This window comes from Candoia aspera, chromosome 2, assembly GCF_035149785.1.
Source record: "Candoia aspera isolate rCanAsp1 chromosome 2, rCanAsp1.hap2, whole genome shotgun sequence".
In the NCBI taxonomy this organism is placed as follows: domain Eukaryota; kingdom Metazoa; phylum Chordata; class Lepidosauria; order Squamata; family Boidae; genus Candoia; species Candoia aspera.
In genome coordinates this window covers 235,065,468-235,078,689 of record NC_086154.1, presented here as the reverse complement: position 1 = coordinate 235,078,689, position 13,222 = coordinate 235,065,468, and the positions used below count along the sequence as shown (strand labels likewise).

At 36.6% G+C, this 13,222-nt stretch overlaps 1 protein-coding gene across 2 annotated transcripts in view; it reads left to right on the top strand.

Annotated features, from left to right (window-relative positions):
• The window catches only part of LHFPL2 (LHFPL tetraspan subfamily member 2), a 109,831-nt gene that overhangs the window by 69,205 nt on the left and 27,404 nt on the right, over positions 1 to 13,222 (top strand). The window lies entirely within an intron of this gene.

The following is a 13,222-nucleotide window of genomic DNA, read 5'->3' as shown; positions in this document are numbered from 1 at the left end:
GGCTAACGAGGGGAATGTTGAAATAGTCCAAATGGGAGATGACCAGGGCATGAATGATCATAAGCAGGGTCTCAAGATCCAAGAATGGGCACAGTTGATGTACAAGATGGATTTGTGGAAAGGCCTTCATGGCCATGGCTGCTACCTGCTTTTTCAGCAATAGCTGAGAGGCCAAGAAGGCCCCCAAATTATGCACCAGTTCTGTCTGAGGGAGTGTAACCCTATTCAAGATCACAGAGTCAAGACCCCAAAATCCATAACCACTTGGTCTTGCTTGGGTTGAGCTGAAGCCTTTCTTCCCCATCCAGTTGAACAGTGAGATTGGGAGCCATGGTGTTGCAGTGGTGGTCTTCCTTTCTCTGTGGCTGGTTCTAGTTGGTATTGACAGGAGGGGACAGGTTGAACCCATAATCCCTGATTTGTGGGGTGCCAGAGGACTTGATGCTCTTGTTTCTCCTGTTTAAAAATCTACATGAAGCTGCTGGATGTGCTCGTTCATTGCATGGGATTAGATATCATTATGCTGATGGTACCCAGCTCTACATCTTGATCTGGGTTGATTAAGTGACCTCTCAAATCATGTCCCAGTGCCTTGGGATCTGGGTGGGGAGAAACAGGTTGAAGCTCAACCCTGGCAAGATTGAATAGCTATGTATTCATAGTGCAGTGGATTTTCCATTTTGGTCCACATTGGGTTCTCCTTGACTCACACCTACTCAAAGTGTAGTGGCAGCTGTAGCCAGGAGAGCTTTTGTTCAAATTCATCTAGTACACCGATTGTGCCCTTTCCTGGCTGGAAGTTCCCTCTGGCAGCTACTTGTGCCTTGGTCACATTATGTGTGGACTACTGCAGTGTGCTTCACATGGGGCTGCCCTGGAAGACCACTCAGAATGCAGTTGGTCCAGAATGTGGCAATGTGAGCAGTTATTGGCATAGCAGGGTCCACCCATGTAACACATCTGCTACACAAGTTGCAGTAGTTAACAGTGAGCTTCTAGAAATAATTCAGAGTGCAGGGTATCATCATCTTCATGGCGTAGGGTGCCATCTTTCTCCCATTGTTTCTGCCCATCCTGTACAAATTTACAAAGTGGGCATCATCCAGGTCCCTTTCATTAATCAGTGTCATCTGATGGACAGAGAAAGCATGCCTTCTCTGTTGTAAGAGCCTGCCCTCTGGAATAGTGTCACACAGGAGATTCCAACAGCCCCAACCCTGATCACATTTAAGCAAGCCTTGGAGACAGACTTTCACCCAGGTTCCATCACAATGAAATTATGTTTAGTATACTTGTGGTATGTTTCTTCCCCCTTGGTTATGATAATCTTTTATTTTCTTACTTTCTTTACTTAGGTTTGGGATTTGTTTTTAATTTGTATGTTGCCCAGAGTCTCTGACCTGGGTAGCCTTATAAATTTAAATAAATAAATCCAGATGTTACGTCTTCGGTTGCTTTATTTTTCAGAATTAGTATATGTTTTCAAACAAATGTCCTTTTGCATTTATTATGGGTTTCATCTAAAAATATTGATCTAGAGATTTTTGGCAGTACCTTGGATGTGACAAATGTATACATGTTTTTAAACAGTGGAAGTTTCATACACAACTAATAGAACTGTTGAATGATTCAGTCTTGTTCGCTAAGCTTAAAGAGCTTATTCTTGGATGTGCAAGTGTCGAATACATCAGAAAAGTTTGGCTGCCTTGGCTGCAGTCCATAAATCTTTAAACTGGAATAGTCCAATAGAATTGGCACGCAAGTCCTAAGTTATCTCATCTGATGGATGTGCCTGCAGTGCTTGTAACAAAGTCTTTGCATGCCAGTATTTTGTGGCCTTGCCCTGGCATAACAATTGGTATGAATCTAACTGCAAGTACTGCTGTTGTACAACTTTTAGGATTTGGATCAGAAAATAAATTTCAAATCCATGCACTTTAACTTAACTGGACCGCTAACTGTAATGATGAACAGTTACCTCAGAGTTTTCATTTATTTGATGAAGAAATTGATTTCATTGTTTCTCTCTGACAGCCCATGTATTTATTCAGCACCATCATGCTTTACCTTTCCTAGAGGTGTATAGGAGACAAGGCATAAGTGTGCATGTATGTATTAGAAACCATATACCATGCCTTCCCTTACTTAATGTAGATGGATTTTATAATGTAAAGACATTTTTTTCAGATTGTTTTTAAATGTTCCAAATCTCTCAAGATGGAGAAGTTCTGATTTTTATTATTATTTTTGCATTGTTTGGAATATATATTGACAGCTGGATAAAGTTGTAAGCCCTGACCTACCCACCCACTGCAGACTCTTGAATGTTGCAAAGTGTATATAATAGGATTTTTCTTTTGACTGCAAGAGTCCTGCTTTTTTGGCAAGATGTTTAGAAGTGCCTTCCATAAGGACTTTGGAAAACCACCTGGAAATTTCAGCGTATCCAGAATGCTATGATAAGCTATGATAAGACGGTTGATTCCATTATTACTACAGCTTCACTGTTCTATTTCCAAATCAAAGTTCAGGTTGTGACCTTTAAAACCTTGAACAGTTTGCGGGCAGGATTGCTGGTGTTCAGTTGTCTGAATTTGTGGTTTAGAAGAAAGAGGCTTTCTCAAATGTGCCTGCCAACAGATGAATTATATTTAGCTGATAGGGACTTTACTGTAGCTTGCTAATCTGTGGACTCTTGGCTTTGCATGTACCCTGTTGGATGGGGAGTAATTTTCTCTTTTGGCAAGCATTAGTCAAATGACCTTTCCCCTGTAAATTCTTTGCAGCTACCTGGTGAGCAAAAATAAGCATCTGATTAACAGCTATTGAAACGTCCAATTTCTCTGAAAGGAAATTTACAAGGAGGTACTGGTCATTGCCTAGATATCCTTGAACAAACTTTAGTCTTGCCCTGATGCTCTTCCTGGACAGCAGAAGTATTCTCCTGGCATACCCAGGAGTCCCTCCTTGTGGGGAGAGATGGGCAGTGTTAAAAATCTGATAAATAAATAAACACCCTTTGTCTATTAATATTGTTGAAATGAAGATCAAATATCTGTATGTTGAAAAAGTCAAGAATTTCAATGGGGTGTACTTAATTTTTCACTTGACTATACATCACATATGCATACAAGTGTATGGATTACATGGTTGTAATGTCTTTAGTTTATAGGCTGAAAATGCCTTACTGTCTCAATATGAGTCTGTAGTATGTTCCCCATCCTGTCAATGTAATTTTTGTTTTAGGTGAATAAGCTGTGTTCCAGTTGGATGGGGGGGGGCGGTGGGTGAGGAGGAGTGAGAACAAGGGATTACTAATCAGAGTCTAAATTCGTGAATGCCAGAAAGCTGAGAAAATAGCTTAGTAACAGAGAAGGTTTGTTTTGTTTCTAAGTCACTTATCTTGTGTCTGTGCACTAATTCTCAGGAAAGGGAGGCCCTCAGTGCTGTGAAAAGATTATTACTCATACTTACCAATGAGAATTGCTTAAGGGGATGAAAACAAATCCTGCTTCTGAAGTTTAGTTTCAGTTTATTTTTCATAAATTTATTTTTTTTAATACTTTATATATTTTTATAATGAATCTTTTTATGTAGTTGTATTCGCGTGTATTTGTTGTTTTATTCGATTGTTGTACAACGCCTAGAGTCTCTTTTTGTGAGGTGAGTGGCCATATAAATGTGATTAATAAATAAGTTGTTCTTCTCTTAGTAGGACTAATTTTCTGCTTATCCTTCTGCTTAGCAGAAACCTACAAACAGAAATTAAGGAATGGAAAATTAAAAGCATAGAACTGCAGTTTTTCCCTTCATCCTGACTGTTTTTCATACAGGGCTGTATGAAAAATTTTTTGAACCTCAGTCTGCGTATGCTGATGGTTAGTCACTGATTTGGAGTATTTGGTAGAAAACAGTACAACCATTTAATCTGGTTTGTACAAGCTTTTCATGAGCACAATACAACTGGTGCCACAGTCTATAAACCTTGGTATGATTTTATTATTCTTGTTGGGATGATTGTTTGCCAGTAGTATTGCTACTTCTCATCTTTATCACATTTTGGCATGTTACTGTTTTTATGTATTAGAAGCTGCCTTTGGAGAGTTTGGTTCTGAAGCAATCTGTAACAAATGAGTAAGATTTCTAAAAAAGTGCATGTTGTAGTTTGGAGTGCAGTTGCTCAACTTGCTGTATTCCATTCTCTCTTCCTCATAATACAGTAACTAGGGTAATTATGAATAGCCATGCAGTTTATTTGTCAGATTTGCAGATGATACCAAGCTAGGGGGATTGAGTAATTATTTTCAAGGAAAGAATCATGTTTCCAAATGATTTTGATAGGCTTGAACACTAGGCCAGTTCCAACAGGATGACATTCAACTGTGACATGTCCTACATATGAATGGGAAAAAACAAATGCATAGTTAGATACAGTATCTAGAAGTACTAGTGGGCTACAAGCTCAACTTGAGCTGAATGAACTGAACATGATCAAGCAGTATGATGCAGCAGCTAAAAAGGCCAGTGCAAATTGTGAGCTGCGTTAACAGTGCCCAGGAGATAATTTCATTGTACTCTTCACTGATAAGATCATACTTCAAGTGCTGATCCAGTACTGAGCACCATGCTTTAAAAGGGACCTAGAGAAGCAGACAAGGTTCATAGGAGCCATCAGGATGATGAAGATTCTGGAAATCATGATTAAAGGAGCTAGGCATGTTTAGTTTACAATAGAAGAGGTTTGATAAGATCTACAAATACTGTATCAAAAAGGCTGAGTAAAGGAGAAGCAGTAGTCCCATGAAAAAAATTTTTATTTAAATTTAGTGTAGACATGCACTCCCATCAACATAGAAATGATAACATTTACTTTCTTCTGTTATTGGTTGTTTGTTTCTATGATATTTTTTCATGATTTTACCTTTTTATGATTGTGTATTTAATAAGTATTTGTACCATGGATATTTTATTGGCTTTATTGTGTCCTGTTGTGAGGCTCTCAATTGTGTCAGGAAAAAATTGAATAAATTAATAAATAAACCTTGCAATTAACATATATAAATAAATAATGAGGAAAGGGAGAAAATGATACAAGGATGGTGTCCAAATAACCAAGACTTACGTTTTATCCCTCTGTAATAACTGGGTTTAGAGTGAAATGATCCAGGTTCAAATTGGCAATTAAAGAGATGCTGACTAATTTTGAGCTGGGCATTCACTCTCTGTCCTTCAGAATGGAAGAGTTGAGTCAACCCAGATGTGTGACCACCGAGCAGTTGGGAGGAAGGGCTGTTTAGGGAGAGGTGATGGGATCTTCAGGTAAATGGAAACAATTATATCAGGGTAGCCAATTCAGGGACGGCTGCTAAATTCAGTATTAATTTTTAAGAGTAAAGGTTTATACATTTCAGTTCCCAAGTGGTAGGTTGGAAGATCTTTGTCGGTGGGTTACTAGCAAGACAGCAGGTGGGATTATTGGGCATTTTGGAAAGACAGAATCAACAGTCGTTCCATTGGCTGATGCACGAAATAAACAATCTGAAAAATGGTTAAGGGTATGAGTAACCATGTAGCAGTTGTAATTAAGCTCTACATCATTTAATTTAATGTTTTTATATGGAGAAACAAGATTTGAAGTTCAAAGAGAGCTCAAACTGCTTATTCCCTACAGTGAAATTAGAAAAAAAAAAGTCATTCCCTTCTTTTCTTTGATTCTGACATCTATTGGGTTGTGTTCAGTTGCTTATATGATCTGTGGTGTAGTTTGTGTCCATGTAATGTGAATGCAGACTTTGTTCTGAAAAGATAAAATTAAATACATATGCAGCAGTTTTGAATGTCATTTAAATTTGATGTGGAGTAAAGCTCTATGGGCTTTTTCTTTCCCCTAAACAAAGCATAAACATCTGTAAAATAAATTACGATTTCAGAGGAAAAAGTTCATGGTGGATTTTAATAATTACGATAGGGAATAGTGCATACAATGTCTAGTGTTTTTGTGTGACTTGGGTGACTATGACTTAAGTCTATAGAGAAACAAGTAAACTATAGCTTTTTTAACTAATTCTTTCCAGACCTTGTTTGATTTGCAGAAGACTTTGGTTCTTTCCCTATGTTATAAATTTATGAGTTAAGGGCAATATAATACCTATAAATCTCATTTAGTGCTTGACTTTTTCCTGGCTTAAATAGGTCTCAGCTGAGTTGAGAATTGCTCTTGTGTTTTTGTATGCATGTGGGTAGGGATCTGTAAATAGAATAAATTAAATCAGTGTTTTTTAAATACATGTTTTTCAAAACAATTTTTTAAAAGAGAAAATAAATATAAATTATAATACAGACTTATTCAGTGAAAACCTGAATTTAAAACAGAACTTTGATCTAACACATGACTAGTACCAAACTGCTCTTTTACTTAGAACTTTTAAGGATATGCATGACAGATAGGTTATTAAAGATTATTATTAATATAGACATGATGTTGGGACCTAGGGAATTAGAGTTTAAATTTAATACTGACAACTTGGTTTTATGCCCTTTGTATTATGACTCACCCTGATTTTTATTTCAACAAAACAGAGTTTTTTAAAGTGCCTTAGCAGTATCTTGTTTCTTCTGTGATTACTCCCACTATTATTATTCATTATGATTTTTAAGCTTATTCAGTAAGTTTCATACTTTATTTTTTGCCTATCTGTTGAAATTCAAGCCATGGTTTACATCATTATTTTCTAATCTGGCACCCACCAGAGGTGTTGGAACATCTGGAAGATCCCAAGTTGGTGAAAGCTAATTGTGATTAACATGAATGAGTCATGGTCAGCTCTTGAACTTGAGAATGGAATTTTTGCTCTATTAACAAATTTGGGAAGATAGAACTTTGATTTCTGATTTCTGATATGTGTATCTGAAATTACAGATTAAACCAATGACAGTTATAGAACTGTAATTTGTTCTAAAGTAAAAGCACTCTTGTTTGTGTACAAAGGAAGTAAAAGGGACAAGGCAGCCCACAAGACCAAAGCTGCTCATGGTTTGTTCCTGATGTGGTGAACAGTTGAGTAAGGTTGGAGGTGAACTTTTTATTAAAATATTTGAAAGCTATAAGATTAAGATACTAATGCAACCTATATTCAATTTGGAACCCAAATTTCTGTACATGCATTAAATAACTGGGTAGTTGTTTCCCCTCAGAAAGTTGGAGTGTTAGAGGGCCAGTGTGATGACTGCCCTACTTAACTTCCCATTAAATTCAATTCATACATGGTTAAAGTAGAAATCTCTTTAATGGAGTATAATATGCAGTACAGTGAAAAGGTTGCGAATAGAAGTTCCCGCACTTTCTCCAAGTTAAACAACCCAATGAACTCAAGCCCTCCCCCTTCTTCGGTATGTAGCCCCCCTTCTCGTGCCAGTTTGTTCAGTTCTGTGCAGATGTCTCCAAAGGCTCGGCAGCTTGGCCTTGGATGCCAGAGATAGCCCAAATGAGATGCTTTCACACTCCTGGCTTGTCCCCCTCCCACTTCTACTGACTCGCAAGTTTTGACACGTATTGACTTCATTCATGCATGCGAGTCTGATCAGATGTTCTGGGAACGTTTGATCTGGGAGCATGACAGCCAGCATCTGTGTCACCATGAAAGTGATTTTATTATGTTGATTAGATAATATATTCATTCGGTAAAAATCTGTCCATGTATTCTGTGTAGACAAGAGAACTTAACCCCTACACATTAAAAAATCAAACAAGACAGGTAGTGCATGTCCTCCAGATGCTGTTGGCTATGCTGCTTTTTTCTCCCCTCCTTGTTACGATTATTTTATCCTTTTATCTTTAATTTGCCATACTTTTTTTTAATGTATGTCTCTTAATAAAGCATCTTACCCTCTGGTGCTTATCCTCTGGTATTAACCATGATAACATGGAAATTTCAGGTCTGGTGCACTCCTGTTGGTGAGTCATATGGAAAGTATTTCTGAATCTGCAGAGCAATGTCCACTTTCCTGGGGCTAAGTCTAACTATGACTTAATTTTCATAGATTCTAGTGTTATTTTTTCTTATTTCAGATTTCCTGCCATTGAACCTTTGAGTGATCGAGTTATCAAACAAATAATAATTTTGTTTGGTTTTGTTTACTGTGCTATTTCCCCCTTTAGCAATATTTTCCTAGTATTAGCAGAGTCATTTTAACTTTGTGATTCAGTAAATAAATATTTATCTTGCATATATCTCATAATAATGTGAAGCTTAATATTGCAGTAGGTTCACTGGGATTCTGAAGTGCCCGTAGTAGAAGGTTGATGGTGCACAGTGCTGGGTTAGCTGAGACATTAAAGTTACCCTTTGACAGTAAAGTTGCACCTGTCCTATACAGGATAGACTGCCTTCATGGGTTGGATCTCTGTTGAAGTAACACTGCCCTCATGTGGTGGAGTGTTATGAGAATATCTTTCTTAGACAGTAAATTTATTCATGAGCAACTGTTCAAGATTTTTCTTTTTATTAGTTTTATGTTCTCCTTTTCTTCCTAAGAAAAGGAAAAACTTTTGCTGTCTCTTGTTGTGTGTGTTTCTTGTTTATTTGTGCTTTCTCTTCTCCAAAAACTGGCTTTGGTTTTAATGGCTTTCTGTTTTTTTCTTTTTCATTCCTGGATCCCTATGAGAATCTATTTGATAAAAAAATTCCCAGACCATGTTAATACGACATTTAAAAGTTGGGGGTTTATATTTTAAAATTAATTACTGTGTCTTCAACAATTAGATGCCTGTCCATTCCTATGTCTCTTTCAGCTTATTTTTTTAACACCTGACAGACTTAATATAATAATATGTTTCATCAAGAAGCAAGACCATCTGTTTAAATTATTTTAATGTTTAAAATTGGAATGCATTACTAGTAGTGGGATGGATTTGTGTCTTCATTTTTTAAAGAAAGAAACCTGTGGGCCTTTAATGTTCGGTGTTCTCTCATTTCAGTCTTCCAAGGCTGACAGAAGCCTTCAAAATCAGAGATGTATAGGTGCAGTTTATAGGTATTTATTTTAAATGTAATCACAAAATCTTTTCTGCAGAGCTACAAAAACATTATTTGATAATATAGTTTCTGCATCTTGTAGAATAGAAAAGTTATTCAGTAAATTACTTAATATTACCAAATAAAACTTTGTCACTCAACAATTTTGTAGTTGTCTTTCTGTTTTACACACAATGAGTAATTTACACATTTGCATAAAGAAAAATCTGTGTTTTAAGGGTCCAGAAAGTTTGTCCTGAAGATAAACGTTATGCTTTATTAGCTTTGTCTACTTTTCTACAATTTTTACTTTATTATAGATTTCTCACTGGCAAAGACAAAGTAGTTGTAAAATATTCATAGTTATTACAAACTAATATTGCACATATGTACTAGGGCAAATGAAACTTGTTGAATATCAACATTCAAAAACTGAATATCCCAGCCAAATTTTGTGAAAGTTGTTTTCAGTGTATATTGCATTAATACAAACAATTATAATAGGTGTTTAAGAGGTCCAGTGCTTACCGGTATTTTATTACCTTGGGAAAAGATACATTTTGTAATAAATGTACTAAATAAACCCAGGCTTGTTAGGATAATGGAGTTTGGACCAAACACTGCATTATCCAAACAGGCCTTCTTGGTTGCAGCCTCCATGTGGAACAGCCTTCCCCCAGAGGATGTCAGCCCTATTAGATTGTTTCAATTTTAGAAAACAGTTAAGAGTGACATTGTTCCAACCACCTTAAGTCTTGCTGATCATAGATGTCCATCACAGATATTGCTGATGTATTATTGGTGGGTTTTCCCTTTTGTTGTTTATATTGTTCCTATTTGGGTTTCAATTTTATCTAGTTAGATTAAAAAAAAGTATTTTGGGGCTGGGATGGATTATAAATACCATGAAGAAAAGAAAAGGAAATACTTCTTTACATGTACAGTATTAAGGTTTAACATGGGCATTGAGCTTAAAGCCTCAAACATTCCAAAAGAGATCAAAGTCCACTGTTCCCACATTAAAGAGCCAGAACTTTTTAAAACAGAAAAGACCCATCAAAATCAGTATTAAACCAGCCCACAGATAGTTCTGGGAGCCTCCTAAGCTAATATTTAACTAATCTGTTACCATAAGGCAAAGTAGGAAGATAACAGGTAAATGCCCCAAAATAAATAAGTCAGAAGACTGGGTATTCATGTACTAATCCACCCCTCTGGTGATACTGAGACATGGACTAACAAATTTACTACCACAGAAACTTCTGTGAATCACAGTTCATTAGACATATGGAGTATGATCTTGTATATATCATATCTCTGCAGACCGTACACCTATATGCCACGTATCTGATGAAGCAGACAGTAAAATGGAGGTATTTATCCATGTGTTATTTTATGGAGTGCCACAAGTTTCATTATTTTTGCTGTAAAACAGAGCTACCCATCTGGCAAGTGGGACATAGAGCAAGGGTTTCCTTGGTAGTGCAAATGTGCGTGTAAGCTCAGATGGTCGTAGGTGATCCTTTGGATGTACCACTATCAAAACCTTCAGCGTTTTATGAGTAAAAGAACACTTGGAATTAATCCTGAAAACAGAATGTGAGACAGTAAAATTAACACAGTTATGTGATCTGAGAACAAACTCAGCATAGGAGTAATTCTATATCAGTTGACTTTCCAGATCTTTTCAAAGGCAGCAATGAATAGGCTGCTACAGTAATCTAATCAGAATGTAAACAGGCCATGTATAAGTAACCATGACAAGATCTGCCTTTTTGAGGAATGAATGCAACTAATTCGTCACCCTGTGTGCTCAAAAGCATTCCTATCTACCATCATTAGCTAGTTGTCCAGGACTGAAGATAAGTCAAAGAGAAAAAGAACAAAACAAGGGTGAAGAAATCCTCAGGAGAGCAAATTCTGGGCCATAGTCTTTCAAGTGTGCAGGAAATGAGATACTAATGGGTAGGACAAACCCAGGGCTGAGAGGAAGAGCTATAACAGCAAAGAGATAAAGGAGCAAAAGTAATTAAAAGAGAAGGAAAGCAGAAAGGGTGTGAGAGAGAGGAAGCAGCTCAACTGGGAGAAGCAGAAAGGAAAAAATAGAAAATGGCAGAGCAAGATTTCTGCTAAAACAAGCCTACACCGATTGGAGTAACTGCAGAAATGATCTGTCTTGTTCACACGTTTAGATGTTGCCAATAATCTCAACTACAACATGTGAATAAGGATTGAAAAATTAGGAACAGCACCTTTGAATCAGTTAAAAATAAATTGTACCATCAGCTAGAAAGCACCGAATCGCCAGATTATTACAAATTCTGCTTTCTTACCTTTGTTTATTTGATTGATTTTTAGGGCCACCCACTTGTCAACAACTCCAGGCAGTTTACAGAGGATTAAAACAAAAACCATTATTATTTTGAATTAAGAAGCTCTTTGTCACAAACAAATCTAAATCTAAGTAAAGTTTTGTTTGCTGCTGTTTGTTCTTCTGCTCTGAAAGCATTAGGATGGGGCCTTTCCCTGGTTTTCATCCACTGTAGCCTCTTGAAAATCAGTGGCATGGTTTTGGATCTGTAATGAGGTAGGAAATACAGAAAATTATAATTTTAGCTATAAACTACACTTCACATAACAAAAAACAGAACTCCAAAATTTGCTTCAGAAAACTCAGGAAAGAAAGCAAAAGTCTGAACTCTGCTCATATATGTGACAGAGAACTCCTATTTTACATCATTATCCTATCTACTTCTGCAGTACTCCCTCTCCCCCAGAAATGGTGCTTGGCCATCAAAAATTGCCTAAATTGTTTGAATTCAACTAAGAATAACTATATTCATGCAAATTCTTGTAAAGTTGTCGGGGGCCAACTGTACAAGTTTAACCAATGGAAATCACTTGTGCTGGAAGGTCACAGAGAGGGTCTGAAAATAATGTATAGATTGTGTAGAGATAAAATGAACCAAATTGTCCAGCTGTCAATGGTTCAGGTCAGAAAAAAATTAAAAAACAGCTATCTGAACCAACTATTCTGTTTTTAGTTTTTATTGCTTGTCCTTTTTTTACTTTTGTTAGCAACCGTCTTTTGCATGGCATGTTAGCTACTACCTATAACAAAGATCTTAATCTAATAAAATTACCACTCAGTTAAATATAGTTCTACAGTCTTTTTGTAGAACAGCAAAAATTTGGCTCATTGTTCTCTCATTTGGAGGTTAAGAGCCTGTGGCATGGATTATTTTTAACCCTTTTTTGTCATCCTTTGTTTTTATATTGTTTTTGTTCTATTTTCTGTTATTGTTATCTATGCATTTTTATTTGAATATTGGAATGAGTTTTAGTAAAGAATGATAGTAAATAATAAATAGTAAATAATTGGAACAATTCATATTGCTGTAAGAAGGCTTTTTGTTTTTTTGAGTTTTGAGCACTGGGAGAAGAATGATTAATTCAGAAATCTGTTTTCATAGCAGCTCTGTAGGTGTGGGAGAGAGAATCTGTAGGTGCTGAACCATTAGATCTATAATGCTTCCAGGGTGATCTTTAACCTTTTGGTGAGCATGATTGTTGTTTGTGATTTTCCATCCCATTGACAGAAAAGGGAGGTACTCCAGCTTCAAAGGTTGCATAGTGACTTCTTGTTGGGAAAATAGCAGATCCAAAGTTTCCCACAATCCCCTGCCTAATGTGTCTCTTTGGCCCTTGTTGTCAGAGCTTCCGTAGGTGCCCTTTATTTCTGGCTTTACATTTTTTCACATTCAAATGAATTCTGAGATCTACATCTGTGATTAGAGAGAGAGAACTGATAAAACTAGGAGTATCTATAATTTGATATGGTTGAGATGAAGAATTTTGTTAAATGCCTTTTTCTGCTTTTCTTAATTCACAGAAAAACTTTGGAAGCATGTTGAAGTGAGATGGAAAACACTTGTACTGTAATGTAAGCAGTTACACCCAATTTGCTAGCCACCAACAGTTTTATTTTCTTTCTGTTCTGCATAGCATAGAGGCAGAGAGACATCTCTGCAGGAGGGATGTGAGTGTTGAGAATTTCGTCAAATTGAACTAAGCTGACTGCCTTTCCCTTTCTCATATGCACAGTTTTCTGTGAGTTCCAGTGTGTATATTTAAAGGGCAATAATTTAAAATAATCTCCATACAAATAATATCTCCCTCTGCTATTCATTGCTCAGAGCATTCTTAGA